This window comes from Sander lucioperca, chromosome 13 (genome assembly GCF_008315115.2).
Source record: "Sander lucioperca isolate FBNREF2018 chromosome 13, SLUC_FBN_1.2, whole genome shotgun sequence".
NCBI classification, from domain to species: domain Eukaryota; kingdom Metazoa; phylum Chordata; class Actinopteri; order Perciformes; family Percidae; genus Sander; species Sander lucioperca.
The window spans coordinates 35,490,385-35,505,882 of NC_050185.1; the positions used below are offsets into that span (position 1 = coordinate 35,490,385).

The window sequence follows — 15,498 nt, forward strand, 5'->3', positions numbered from 1 at the left end:
TCTCAACACCAAGAAGACCAAAGAGCTCATTGTGAACTTCAGGAAGTCTAAAGCTGGCACACACACACCCCCATCCTCATCAACGGGACTGAGGTGGAGCGTGTCACCAGCTTCAAGTTTCTGGGTGTCCTCATCTCTGAGGACCTCTCTTGGACCCTCAACACCTCTACCCTGATCAAGAAGGCTCACCAGCGTCTCTTCTTTCTGAGGAGACTCAAGAAGGGCCACCTGTCTCCTCAGATCCTGGTGAACTTCTACCGCTGCACCATTGAGAGCATCCTTACCAACTGTGTCACAGTCTGGTAAGGCAACTGCTCTGCCCATGCCCGGAAAGCACTGCAGAGGGTGGTGAAAACTGCTCAACACATCACCGGTTCCTCACTCCCCGGAATGACGTCATACCCGAGTTGAATGCGTTCCGTTTACAAGTCGGATTTTCATTGTTTTCATTAGCTTTAGCCATTGTTAGCAATACCAGTTCATAACAACGCATGGTATGAGTAGTAGGACAAAACACATTTTTCTGCTATAGCGCCACCTAGTGGTTGAAGTGTGTACATTTTTGTGTCCGAGGTCCTTGCAGGGATCTGGACCAGTCCTGAAAATGGTACTGCCCCACTATGCACAGTTTAGTCTATAGTGGCACTTTTACCAACAGAAAATAAATAAAAATAATCTTAAATGCGATTACAATAGGGTTCCCAGCCCCACTGGTACTGGGATCCGCGTTGCCTTGCATACATGGGATCCCAGCCCCATATTCCTTCTTTCTTTTTTTCTGCTAAGGAGGCATCCTTACCAGATGCCCGAACCACCTCAACTGGCTCCTTTCAACGCGAAGGAGCAGCGGCTCTACTCCGAGCTCCTCACGGATGACTGAGTTTCTCACTCTCTAAGGGAGATGCCAGCCACCCTCCTGAGGAAACCCATTTTGGCTGCTTGCACCGGAAAAAAAGTTGAGGACTGAGAAATCCTCGGTATATAATGTTTATTGGGGTTTATAAACACTTTCTTAATCATTAACAAATACTTAATGAAATATATACAATGTTAAGATTTGGGCAACAATAAACATAAGTTATAGCATAATTAATAATCAGTAACATGATTAATTAATCTTTTCTCATGTTAGTTAACAGTTAGATAACTATTAACTTAAGTTGAATTAACTATAAATTTAGCATCTATTGGTGATGGTTGTTGTATTGTTACCATCTCTTTCTTTCTGTGCGTCACTAAAAACATAAACTATCGCTTTCTAAACACTAACACAAAAAATGAAAAAGGTACTCCCCGTCAGGGAATCGAACCCCGGTCTTCCGCGTGACAGGCGGAGATACTGTCCACTATACTAACGAGGAGGGACATGACACAACATGTGACCGCAGCGAACCAATCAGTGGACTAGAGTATTCTCTGCAAGCAGTGTGTCACACAAAATATAAAACTATATGACAACCGTAGTGTGTCGTCTTAACAAAACGTCTAGCTCATCAAACACAAGGAATTCAAGTAGTTATTTAACGCTTCTCAGCGTACGTAAGTTCAGTTTAGTCAGCACCGTCTCAACGTCTTCACAGCAGTTACTACAATTCCGAAAACCAATAACGGAGAAAAGAAAGAGAGAAATAACAGATGCCATAGTGGAGTTCATCGCAATGGATATGAGACCCATTAATGTAATTGAAGGCGAAGGCTTCAGAAAATTAATTAAGAAGATGGAGCCCGACTACACACAGAAAAATAATGGTTCTTTAACGGTTCTTCAAAGGACTCAATGGTTCTTCAAAGAGTCATCACCAATTGAAGAACCTTTATATTTAGGGAATGGTTCTTCAAGGCTTTTATATGGTTCTTTCAAGTACTAAAGGTTCTTGGTAGCCAAAAACAATGAAGTTAGGGCACCAACAATTATTTTCATTATTGATTAATCTGCAGATTTTCTCGATTGTTTGGTTTGCATATAAACATCAGAAAGCAGTGAAAAATGCCCAGCACAGTTTCCCAAATAGTATTTGGCGTGGTTGGTTTACTGCAGTGGTAAAAGTACTAACAGGACTAGAAATACTTGGTAAATTACCTGCATTCAAAATGTTAACTAAAAGTACAAAAAATATTGATGGATTAATGTAAATGTCACTTAAATTTTGCAGTTGAAAAAATTGGGTGTAATTGTATTTTCTTGTAATTAAAGACACCAAATAAATGTAGTGGAGTATTAAAAAATTAATTAAATTAATTAAAAATTAAAATTAAATTACACAAGAAGTAGGCCTATACTGTACTTGATTGAGTAAATGTTTTGAGGTATAGGTCAAATTAGTTTATGCTCTTTTCCCCTCATCAATACTACACACACACACGCACGAACAGACACACACGCACACACACACACACACACACACACACAGACATGCACGAACGCATGCGCACACACACACACACACACACACACACACACACAAACACACACACACACACACACACACACACACGAGTCATGACATGGTATGGGAAGAGTAAAAAAACGTTTATTTCGTATCATTACATCAGATCATAGCCTGTCATATGTGTACAGGTTTAGCTTAGTTTAAAAACAGTCTAACGATTTTATAACTATTAAATAATAATAAGATTTAGGTTCGTTTTTTTAACGTTATTAAATATAAATCCAACACGCTATGCGTTGCAAATATATACCGTCAAAGGACTATGGCGGGCGCAGACAGAAACACATTGAGGAGTGCGCTCTATCTGGCACCCCGCCCGCTGGATCTTCACACAAGAGAAAAACGAGCGCACCTCTTCAACTGGCGTAACCCAGTCACCCCACATCGTCTCTCGGTGAGTGGGCATCGGACCAGCGGCTAATTTTCTCCTAAACTACACTTTGGTTCCTGGGGCAGGGAGGCGAGGTAAGTGTTTTCATTTTACTGTTAGTTTGTTGCTGAAAATGTGCTTGTTTAAACAGTGCTTCTAGAATAAACTCTCTGACGTTAGCTACATTAGCTAACGTAACTTAGCTAGCTAGCTAGCTAGCTTATGAAGGGTAACTGACATTTAACTTTATTAACGTTATTTCAAAGGAGTCGTTAGTGGAGACATTTCAAGGCTGTATAGTTGTTATCTTCTATGTCTGTTTGCAGTTTCAATGTTACGTTATCTAATAAGTTATCTGTTTTGTTTTTTATTAAGAAATATCTGAGTCATTGTGTGCTACATTGGCTGGCTTAGCTAGCTAGCTAGGTCAATGCTACGACAAACGTTAGCGCGCTAAAACGTAGCTAGCTAACGTTGATTTAGCTCGGTTTAAGGAAAGGTTTATGAATAAAACGTTACTAACGATAGCTAATCCACCGACCGTTAGTAACGTACGGACATTGCCAATGGTAATTTATCTTTTTATATTTTAATTTAGAAGTGTAAAAATGGGCGGCAAAAGCGTTTTTCACCGGCTGTCACTGTCCTCAGCCGTAAGTTGCGTTACGTTACGTAACGTCTATATTAAAAAAGCAACGCCGCCATCTTGCTTGCTGAAAAGTGAACATGCAGAAAAAGGAGGAAAATTTGTTTTCGGCGATCATGTAGCCTATTTTGAATGCTCACCTTTCCATGTTGTATGTGTTTTTAATTGGTTGTGTAACGTTACTATATACGTGTGTGTGTGTGTGTGTGTGTGTGTGTGTGTGTGTGTGTGTGTGTGTGTGTGTTTTCAGATTCAGACCTCAATGTTAAATGTTACTCAGATCATTTTAAATGTGTGTTCACAGAAAACTGCTTCCGGGACTACCAGCTGCCCCACTGCCAAGCAGCTGGAAAATGCCCAGTCCAAGGTGTTGAGAGTCAGGTCTTTTATATTTTACCTGGCAGGTAAAACTGAGGGTCAGACTGAATTGTTCAGTTGGCTGTTTTTAAGGAATATTGATGGCATCGAAAAGTAAGTGACTTTCCAAAACAATTATTGTGAAGTGGCTATGACACACACCTGCTGTGAACAGTGACTGACTCAAAGCCTATGTTTCTGCAGATACACAGCCCACCTCCAGTCCACAGGCCAGACCATCACCACGGCAGATTTCTACCTGAGGAACATACAGGAGTTCCTCGAATACTTTCGGGAAACCCTACCTGCCCAGTCTCGCCTGAATGCGATGGATGTGGTGAGCGTGCTGCACAGGGGATTTTGTGATCTCTGTATGTATTAAAATCTCGACTTGTGTCCTGTTGTTTTTGTTAATGTCTCCTCTGAAAGAGTCTGTCCGTTTTCTGTGTCAGGGAATACAAGACTCTTGGGAGACTGATGAGTTTCGCTGGCTGGAGCTGCGGGCGGCCAGCAAGCCACCAAACCAGCTGGTTTTTGTCATGGCTGGGAATGGCCCATGCTAAAACTTCTTGCACCACCTGCAGGTAGCGTGGGCGGAGATGGGCCTTAAAAGGTCCCCCAACTTCACCGACCTGAGGACGGCTGTGTTTGCTCATGTGAGTTCTCCTCAGTCACTTATCTGTTCATGCTGGATTTCATTAACTAATAATTAATTACTTTTCATTCAACTCTGCTGGCTTAACTAACAGTAGCAATATTTTCTCTTCTATTGTTTTAAGGCCAAGATCAACCTGCCTGCCGAGCAGCGGAAGATGGTGGCCACCTTTATGTGCCCCAACACGGCCACAGCTGACTGCTTCTACGCCCTCAGCCTGAACGTGGCCCAGTCAAAGAGGATGAGGGAGCATTTCCGCCAGGCCCTCACCCACACCATGCCATCACCAGAGTCACCAGGAGCCTCCTCCTCCACCAACAGGAAGAGGTCCTGCAAGCCTGAGTACTCCTCCAGTTCCAAGGACGAAACCCCTGTCCCCTACCAGGAGTCAGGGACCTCGGGACTGGAGGAGCAGAGGGAGTTTACGGCGAGGCTGCAAATTGTAAGTAAAACTCTAAGATATGTACATTAAAGACTCCATTTTATGTCTGTTACACCAGACCTCACTCTGTGTTTTGTGTTTCCTCAACAGACACCAGAGAAGGCCCTCAGGACGAGCCAGTACGGCAGGCTGATGGTGGCGCTGACTCCCCTAGAGGCTCAACCCTCCTGTCAAAGAGGATTTCAGAGAGGGCGAGAAGGGCAGCGTATCGCGTGGCACAAAAGACTTGCAGCCCCACCACCTTTGAGGGTTCTTTAGAGAACCATTTACAGAAATGGTTCTCTAAAGAACCTCTTGTTAAAAGGTTCTTTGTGGAACTGAAAATAGTTCTTCTATGGCATCACTCTAAAGAACCATTTTTGGTTCCAGTTAGCACCTTTTTTTTCTGTGTGTACACTGTCCCAAACCGCTCCAGTATTTCAAACGCCCTGTCTCTAAAGTACAGCGATCTGCGAGGCCAAATTTCTGCTGTCGTTACAAACTCAACAGCCTTGAGTTTCACAACGGACATTTGGACCTCGGTGAGTATGGAGGCGTACGTGGCTGTGCTCTCTCCGAAGCTTTGAATATTCGATGCTCATTACTACCGAAGCTTCGAAGCTCAAAAAATGTTGTTCGGACCAGCCCTGCTTATTTCCCTTTCAAAATCGGAAGATGTCCAGCAGTGCCATCAGCTCAGAACTGGCAGAAACCAATGAAGCAAGTAAAAACAGGCTCACTGAGAGACGTTCTGTAGAGTGGAGAGGAGAAGGATCGCTTTGTGACTTGTGGTGAGACTAGCCAGATGAGCGATCGGATACGAATCTACGCTTTGCTGGCGGTGTCTTCCCGCTGTAAGTGCTTCAGCATTTCCCCTTTATTCCCACATTCCCCCCTTTATTGCTCCCTCTAAATAGTGCCCTCTGCTCGAAATGTTTTTATTTAGTGGTGTAAAATAAAACCTTCTCACCAAGTACGGCATGGAAGGCCAACCCTAAGTCTATGGGTTAAAAGGATGAGAAAAACCTCTCAACCTAGTTGTATGTATGCCTTTTCTTCATTCCTGTCCTCACACATCAGCAATGTAACAAAACTGTGTTGCATTGGCCGGGAATCGAACCCGGGCCTCCCGCGTGGCAGGCGAGAATTCTACCACTGAACCACCAATGCTCACTTGTCTATTTTAAAAGCAGCTCGGCACACGTCAGTGACAAGACATGATGCAGTACATTTACCTCCAAACTCAAAAGCTGGAGGTGGGAATGACGCCACACCAAAGTTGAATGCGTTACATTTACAAGTCGGATTTTCATTGTTTTCATTAGGGTTAGCTATTGTTAGCAATACCAGTTCATAACAACGCATTACGCCGTTGTTCTGTGCATGCAAACAGCGTAAAAACATAATAACTAGTAACATTATAATTACTAACATATATTAGTAACATATATCATCATTTCATTGTTAGTTAACAGTAAAATAACTGAACTAAAGTTTAATTAACTATCAATTTACCATTTATTAATGATGGTTTTTATAGTGTTACTATTTTTGTGGCCGATCTATAAAATAGATGAGTATTTGTACACTGATAATAGCTTCCTACATAATGTTATAGATGCTTTACAACGTCTTAATTAACTATTAACAAGGTATTGTATTCATCAAACTTTATAAAAGCCATCCAAATAATGTTTATTGAGGTTTATAAACAGTTTCTTAATCATTAACAAATACTTAATAAAATATATACAATGTTGAGATTTGGGCAACAATAAACATAAGGTATAGCATAATTAATAATCATAGATTAATTAACCTTTGTTATGTTAGCTAACAGTTAAATAACTATTAACTTAAGTCTAATTAACTATAAATTTAGCATTTATTAGCCATGGTTGTTGTATTGTTATCTCTTTCTGTGTCAAAACATACACTATCGTTTTCTAAACACTAGCACAGAAAATAAAAAGGTACTCCCCGTCGGGGAATCGAACCCCGGTCTTCCGCGTGACAGGCGGAGATACTGTCCACTATACTAACGAGGAGGGACATGAAAAAACATCTGAGCCTACCGATAAAATCTGTGGACTAGGGCACGCTTGGCAAAAACTGCATCAAAAAAAAGAGAATATATTACAACCATACTGAAAATGTACTCACCGTCGGGGAATCAAACCCACTATGGGTGTCATATATGTTTGGCCACAACTGGGATTTTGGGGGCGCTGTTTCCCATTTAAGCAAACCCCACCAATCGGTCTGAGCCTTAGCACTACAAATAGTTAGCCACTTCCTCCTAACACATCCTGCTGCTGCAGGCTGCAGCATGATGGAGAAACACAGCAGCAATAACTCTGAATGGAGCTTTTTATTTTCCAAAACTCCCGGAAGGCTCGTAGACAAGTCGAAAGCCTTATGCACGTTGTGTAAAGCCGAATTAAAATATCACCGAAGCACTTCAAGCTTGAGCTACCACCTACGGAGCTAAGCATATAGTTCAGTTAACGTGATGCTACCGCTAGCATGCTACCCACTCAGGAGAGTGCTACTTGCCGACCTGTTGATGAAACCGAATCCCAAAAAATGACTACAGCTCTTGCGAAACGGGTGGCAACTAACTGCAGACCTGTCAGCATCGTAGAGGACTCGGGTCTTAAAGACGTACTACGGTTGGCATGTTCTGACCTGTCCCGTTGCCGTCGAGGGAGACAGTAGTTGTCACGGATACACAGCCTGTACGACACGGAGAAAGCAGCCACACTGGAACAGCTGCAAGGTGCTGCAAACGCTCTCTTTAACCGGTGATCACTGGACGTCAGTGAGGAATCAACATTATTTAGGAGTTACTAAACACTATATTGACTCTAGTAAGGATAGGGATTTTTAGTTTTTTTAGTTAGGTACTTGGAGGAATTGTGCGATAATGACAGATTCACACATTTGTCTTTTGTTTACAGTAAATAAATAATTACAAATTTTAATCATGTGATAAAATATGCGATTAATTGCGATTAACTATAGAAATTCAGCGATTAATCGTGATTAAAAAGAATTAATCGTTTGACAGCCCTACTATTTTTATTATAAAAATAAAACGAATACACGAACATTGAACAAATGCTTTACCAAAATGCAACAGGCTATAATAGAACTGAAAATAATCTCTGGTGCTGTAAAAATGAAAACACGGTTTGCTTTTTCTTCCTCCTGATGATCGACACATCTGGGTGATGCCGTTAAACGTGCTGTGACAGTTCAGCAGGAAAACACAAACTTAAGAAATAAAGATATGTATTTAGCTCATTTGTGTTCTGCTGATCAACTTTTATTAATGCATTAAAGTATTATTCTTGTATATGTATTTATTCATTCCTGTATTCATTGAATTCCTTTATTTATACATAAGTATGAGTTTCAACATTTTTTTAATTTCTGTATTTATTTCTGTAATTATTTGTAATTGCATTAAATTAAATTAATAATTTAAGTGCAAACAGCATCACCAATAACATTAAACTATATTATAACCGTAGGAAAAAAACACAATTACAGAAAATGAAAAGTTACTCCCCGTCGGGGAATCGAACCCCGGTCTTCCGCGTGACAGGCGGAGATACTGTCCACTATACTAACGAGGAGGGACATGAAGAAACATCAGGTCCCATCGAATATATCAGTGGACTGCTGTGCTGTTACAAACGAGTGAACAAAAGTTATAAAAAAACTGTATTACAACAGTAGTGAAAATTTCTCCCCATCGAGGAATCGAACCCTTGTTCGCGCTGAGACCTGGAGCTTAACTCCCTAAGCTTTCTCCATTAATTCTCTATGGTAGTTCTCACCATTATGGGTGTCATATATGTTTGGCCACAAGTGGGATTTGGGGGGCGCTGTTTCCCATTTAAGCAGACACCATTTTGTTTTGGTAGGTGCAGCATTTATATAAATGTTATTGTCTAGCTAAGGTATAAGGATGGAGAAAAAATCCTGCTCACTTTGATTCTCATTGTGTTTTGTATTAATTAATTAATCTATCCATCTGTCTGTCTGTCTATCTATCTATCTATCTGTCTGTATATCTGTCTATCTATCTATCTATCTATCCATCTATCTGTCTGTATATCCATCTATCTGTCTGTATATCTGTCTGTCTGTCTATCTATCTATCTACAGACCCAATCCTCCTGCTAGGAGTGAGTAAACATTTGTCTACTTTTATTATAAAAATAAGAATATTTTTTACTAATGCTGGACAAAAGACTTTCCCAAAATGCAACAGAGAACAACAAAGGGAGATCGTCGTAGCTGCAGTCTATGAAACACTCAATCAAAGCAGGCCTCCTCTCTCTTAAACACAGGTTTAGCACATTTCTGATTGTGTTTTTTTTTTTCTTTTTGTGTCTTTATTCCTATCTAAAAGTGCAAACAGCGTCACCAAAAACATAAAAAAAATATTATATAATCGTGGTAAAGAAACACAATAATAGAAAATGAAAAGTTACTCCCCGTCGGGGAATCGAACCCCGGTCTTCCGCGTGACAGGCGGAGATACTGTCCACTATACTAACGAGGAGGGACATAACGTGTACTGCTGCAGTTCCCCTTATATCCACAACACTGCAACCTATAGACAAGTGGTGCTGTTTCAGCGTGATGAGTGAGTTTAGTTTGGCTCCCTGTTAATTGGCGGCCTCTGCTGGTCAGAGAGCAGAACTGCAAGAAAACGTGGCAGAGGAGAAGACTAAAGCTTGTTTGCAGAACATTTGTGTTTGCTCTTTCTCACAAATGCGTTTGGACCGTGTGCCTGTTTGGAACGGCCGATTGCTTGCTATTTAGTGTGAAATGCTCCCACACATTGGATGACTTAGGTCGTACTGATTTCTCTGCCTCCGCCATGTGTTTCAGAACGTTACGGGTCTCTCCGGTCTCTCTCCTGTGCATTCTGCAGGAAACAGCAGCTAAAGTCTATGAAACAACCTCAAACGAACACAGACTCAAATACAGAAATATACGTGGACTAGGGCTTGGCAATATATCGATATTATATCGACATCAAAATGAGGCTAGATATTGTCTTACAAGGGAAATTTTGCTTTTTCCTACCTATTTTCCTACGTTTTTGTGTGCAAGTGACTGATAGGAATGCATATTGCAAACTTGTTATCTTCTGCACACACACCGAAGAATTTCCAAACAGCTGACATGTTGCAGGTTAATTCACCAGGTTCCCTACGTGTGCGAGAATAGCGCCGACACGCGCTTCACACCGCGAGCGGGTACGCACGACACACGGCGGAAAAGTTGAGAGAAAAGAAAAAGAGACCGTGCTGTTGCGGCCGTGTCTGCGTGCATCCTTGAGAACTGTAACTGGTATAACTTATGTTGTCAGTTAGTTGTAGCGTTGACCGGCATGAAATCGGCATATGTCAGACTGACCTGCCGGTCGCCGGTCATGGCTGAGCACGTGAAAACGGCCAATTCTGGTCACCGGCCGCTCTATCGGTGCATCTCTAGTATTAAGTGTGAGAAACAGCTCTGAGGTCGCTAGCACTAAACCCATTAAAAAAAACAATACTTTTAGCGTGTATAGAGCCAACATATTTTCACATGGAAATTAGTAAACTATGTGTTTATTTCAACCCAAACTAGAGTTGTGATGGTCGAAAAAGTGGACAAAATTAACCAAAACTGCTTTTCATAGTTTGAATTAGTTTTGGTCGTCTTTGAATGAAGTGTATTTTACGATGCTAAAATTACTGTTTATTTACATGGAGTCTGGTGGCTTCAGCGAACGCAATTTCGCAGATGCTTTTATGTTTAAAAAAAGGATCTTACTCTTTAACAGAAAGGTCGACCTCCTTAGAAATCCTTTCCATAATGTTGTCAGACACTTATTTTTTTTATATTTTGTGAAAGCACCAATAGTCAACCCAACAATATCGCCGCAATATCAACATCAATGTATTTGGTCAAACATATTGTGATATTTGAGTTTTTCCATAACGCCCAGCTCTACGTGGAACAAGTAAAGAAATAAAAAATAAAAAATACTGCTTCAGACCGCTGATAAATGGCCTGTGTTAAAGGAACACGCCGACTTATTGGGACTTTAGCATATTCACCGTAATAATAACAAGGTCACGTGACACACAGCCATCTTCTAACCGTATATAAACTGGGAACTATATTCTCAGAAGGCAAAGCACTGCTACTTGGGCGGAGTGATTTGCTCGCAGCACCTGAGAAGCCCTGTGGTGAGGAGCAGAGAGTAACAAAGGGGCTTTTCAGGTGTTGCGCTAATCACTCCGCCCAAGTAGCAGAATAGCAGTGCTTCGCCTTTCTGAGAATATAGTTCCCAGTTTATATACGGTTAGAAGATGGCTGTGTGTCACGTGACCTTGTTATTTGTACACGCTGTGACTCTACAAATCACAACATGTAAATAGGAAAATGTTGGCGTTATTTTGTCACTTATTGGGAGCAGTAGGCTAGATGGAGCCGGTTACCTCCAGGATCTGTGCTAAGCTAGGCTAGATGTAGCCAGTTACCTCCAGGATCTGTGCTAAGCTAGGCTAGATGGAGCCAGTTACCTCCAGGATCTGTGCTAAGCTAGGCTAGATGGAGCCAGTTACCTCCAGGATCTGTGCTAAGCTAGGCTAACGGTGGGTGTGTCAGACAGAGTTAGGACACGCACGGAGATGAGAAGGTTATGTATGGACTTATCTAACTCTGGGGGATACGGTGAATAAGCTATATAACCCAATAAGTCGGCGTGTTCCTTTAAAGGGGGTCTTACCATTCTTCACCATGGCAGAGAAAGTCCGAGCCACCTTCAGAAGGATCGCTGTTCCGACTCCGAACGTCACGGCTCAGCCAGCGAGTCCCTTCGAGCTCCCAGGATGACGTACTGGTCTGACAGAGAGATGAAGAGATGAAGTTTTATTAATCACATCAGGAAAACAGCAAACCGTCCTAACGTTAACGTTAATGTTACTGATAATGAAAAATATGTTTTTCTGAAATTCTTTAAAAAAATGTATTCTTTTTTTATTCTTTAATGCAAAACATGTACAGTGACAAATGCCAAAAATACATATTTTTTTCTGTTACCTTTTTTTCATTTTCTCTTTCTTTTATAATTAAATTTACCACTTAGCTAACCCCTGAACAAATCTAAAGTCTAAATTGCCACTCATCTGGCGATAGCAATGTGCTTTCCTATGATGTGAGAAGAGCGTGTGAATTAAACATTAAGTTGTTACATTTTACTAATTTAGAGGCTGGCAGGCTGGCTGGTAAACTAGCTTGCTTGCATGCTAGGGGGGTAAACATTTAGCGGTGCAGAGGGCGCAGAAAGAGAGAGCGAGAAAGGTCTATTACGGTCTTTATATTAAATATCACGGTATAGGATATTGGTTTATTAACGTTAGTTTATTTTGTAATGTGTAGGTATGTAGAGATCTTTTAAAAGACATGTAATTGTTGGAATAAATATGCCTAAACAAGATGTTATGTATACAGTCATGTGAAAAAATTAGGACACCCATGCTAAAGTTGACTAAAAAGAGGAATAAAAAAATCGTCTTTTGGAAACTGATCTTAATGCCTTAATTAAAAAAATGAGGAAAAATCCAACCTTTAAGGACACCAATTTTGTTTGTGAATGAATAATGTATTGTAAATAAATAAATGTTCAAACACAATTGTTGACCAGTTTTGACTGGTCAACAATTGTGTTTGTGTGTATTGGATTGATCAGATGAGATGAAAAATGAAAGGAGCCTTGTGTGTGGCCTGTCACAGTCGTTAGTTTCTTTTCCTCAATCTAGTTTCCAACTGAACAGCCAATCAGACATCGGTGTCGGCGACCCAAAAACAGGCCCACAAAGGCAGAGGATGCCGGGACACTAACGGCCGACCGTTGGCTTTGTGTGTCAGGGCCTTTACAGTGACATAAATACAGTAACCGTTAGCTATACAAACAAATAGACCGCAACCGTTGAAAAAGAAAAACTAAAATATATCAGTTAATCATTCCTTCGACCAAAGTGTTTAATAATTTATAAGCCCAACAGCTCCACGTCAAGGTAGAAAACGTCGTGATATCAGAATGACCGCGAGCTCACGTTGGCGTTGGCGTTTGCTAGCTAGCTAACTAGCTAGGTAGCATTAAGCTAACTATGGCTGCTACAAAGTAAAATACTCCGTAAACTCGGATTCTGTTAAAATAACACGCTGGCATTTGCTGTGTCACTTGTACATGGATTAGAGGTTGACATATTAATACCATACAAAGGATAAGCAGTGGATTTAAAACTATAATTACCTCAAACGGGGAAGTTAACCGCCTCTTTCTGCCAGTTGAAAGACCGTTGTTGTGCAGTCTTGGCAACTAGCTAGCTACGCATTAAATGGTGTAGCTAGGTCGAAACATACACAAGCACACCAACTAGGACCAACGGTCGACCGTTGGCTTTGTGTGTCAGGGCCTTTACAGTGACATAAATACAGTAACCGTTACACAAACAAATAGACGTTACCGCAACCGTTGAAAAAGAAAAACTAAAATATATCAGTTAATCATTCATTCGACCAAAGTGTTTAATAATTTATAAGGCCAACAGCTCCACGTCAAGGTAGAAAACGTCGTAAAATCAGAATGACCGCGAGCTCACGTTGGCGTTGGCTTTGGCGTTTGCTAGCTAGCTAACTAGCTAGCTAACTAGCTAGCTAACTAGCTAGCTAACTAGCTAGCTAACTAGCTAGCTAACTAGCTAGCTAACTAGCTAGCTAGGTAGCATTAAGCTAACTATGGGTGCTACAGGCTACAAAGGAAATACTCCGTAAACTCGGATTATGTTAAAATAATGGCATTTGCTGTGTCACTTGTACGTGCATTACAGGTTGACATACTAATACCATACAAAGGATAAACAGTGGATTTAAAACTAATTACCTCAAACAGGGAAGTTAACCGCCTCTTTCTGCCAGTTGAAAGACCTTTGTTGTGCAGTCTTGGCAACTAGCTGGCTACGCATTAAATGGTGTAGCTAGGTCGAGAGAGCTAGCAGTTAGCCGGTTAGCTCAAAGAGTCGACGGAAAACCGAACGGAGATTCTACACTTTATACTATACTTTATTCTACAACATCGACCGTGTGGTCGATGTTGTGTCGATTTAATGCCGGGTCTCCACGGCGCTATATTTACTTATCATACATGAGCAGTAGTAACTTACATATAGCGTAACATAACCCGTATCAACTCGTTAGTGAAGTCTCTCTTGATGTGTGTCGGTCCGGGTTGCCAGGTCTGTATGACACTAAGATATTACACCGTTTTCAAAAAGTTTCTATATCAGAATTTTTTTCAACCGTGTGTGTGTGTGTGTGTGTGTGTGTGTGTGTGTGTGTCTGTGTCTGTGTGTGTGTGTGTGTGTGTGTGTGTGTCTGTGTGTGTGTGTATACTGTGTGTGTGTGTGTGTGTGTGTCTGTGTGTATATACTGTGTGTGTGTGTGTGTGTGTCTGTGTGTGTGTGTGTGTGTGTGTGTGTATACTGTGTGTGTGTGTGTGTGTGTGTGTGTGTGTGTGTGTATATACTGTGTGTGTGTGTGTGTGTGTGTGTGTGTGTGTGTGTGTGTGAGGTGTGTGTGTGTGTGTGTGTGTGTGTGTGTGTGTGTGTGTGTGTGTGTGTGTGTGTGTGTGTGTGTGTGTGTGTGTGTGTGTGAGTGAGTGACAAAAGTATTGAAAAAGTTTTTAATTTAAAAGTTTGACCCAGAAAGACCAGAAGTTGTGCTTTTAACCCATTTGACCCGTTATCAACATGTCTATATCAGAAATATGGGTTTCTTTTTAACCAAATTACCCAAAAATAACATGGATGGTTCCCCACAACGCTCTTCACAAGTACAACTAATGATCACTATACTTTCATTACATTTTGAGTATTTTCTTCAATTTTATAGCATTTGAAAAAAAATGTAAACGGTTTCTAAACAGTATTCGGACTAAACTTTGACATACACCAGTCTGTGATTATCCATCAACATACATTACTCTAATATTAGTCAAAATAATTCATCATTTCTGCTTTTTTGACTCAAAAATTTGGTATAATTTCCTTACAAGAGGTTTATTGACCATGAATTCCAAAAATAAGTGTAACAGTAGTGGTAATAAGTTGGTGAGTGGCGTGTAGGCTATACAGTACCAACATAAACATTTTAATAAAGTGTTAAAAAATGGGCAAAAAGATTGAAAAAAAGTGTTCATTTTTTATTTTGACCTGAAAGGACAACAAGTGCATGGTTGGTGTGAAGACAACATGAGGGTTAAAGTCCAACTATTACTGTAAATAATGCTGCGTTCCAGACACAATTTTTAGACCGTAAGTTACGACTTCAAGTCACGACTTGGTAGCGTTCCTAGTGGTCAAACCAGCTCATTTCATTAAAATGATCAGACATTGTTTCGCAAGAGACGTGACTACGTCTGCTCTGGTCACCGAGACTTCGCTCTGCTCTGCCGGCGTCTGTCTCCAATTTTAGCGGCAGCTGGTTTGACCACGGAGATACGAGTGACGGACGGAGAGCTTGACC

General features: G+C 41.0%; 2 protein-coding genes and 5 non-coding genes across 7 annotated transcripts in view; 1 reads left to right on the top strand and 6 right to left on the bottom strand.

Moving 5' to 3' along the window:
* Window positions 1–15,498, bottom strand: part of LOC116036424 (bromodomain-containing protein DDB_G0280777-like) — a 1,700,590-nt gene that overhangs the window by 226,002 nt on the left and 1,459,090 nt on the right. The gene's annotated exons all lie outside the window — the stretch shown is intronic.
* LOC116036425 (C1q-related factor-like) overlaps window positions 1–15,498 on the top strand; it is a 680,685-nt gene that overhangs the window by 143,201 nt on the left and 521,986 nt on the right. The window lies entirely within an intron of this gene.
* Window positions 1,290–1,361, bottom strand: trnad-guc. The gene has a single exon. It is a non-coding gene; the product is annotated as a tRNA-Asp (tRNA).
* On the bottom strand, window positions 5,999–6,069 carry trnag-gcc. Its single transcript has one exon. It is a non-coding gene; the product is annotated as a tRNA-Gly (tRNA).
* trnad-guc lies at window positions 6,876–6,947 on the bottom strand. The gene has a single exon. It is a non-coding gene; the product is annotated as a tRNA-Asp (tRNA).
* trnad-guc lies at window positions 8,469–8,540 on the bottom strand. Its single transcript has one exon. It is a non-coding gene; the product is annotated as a tRNA-Asp (tRNA).
* On the bottom strand, window positions 9,404–9,475 carry trnad-guc. Its single transcript has one exon. It is a non-coding gene; the product is annotated as a tRNA-Asp (tRNA).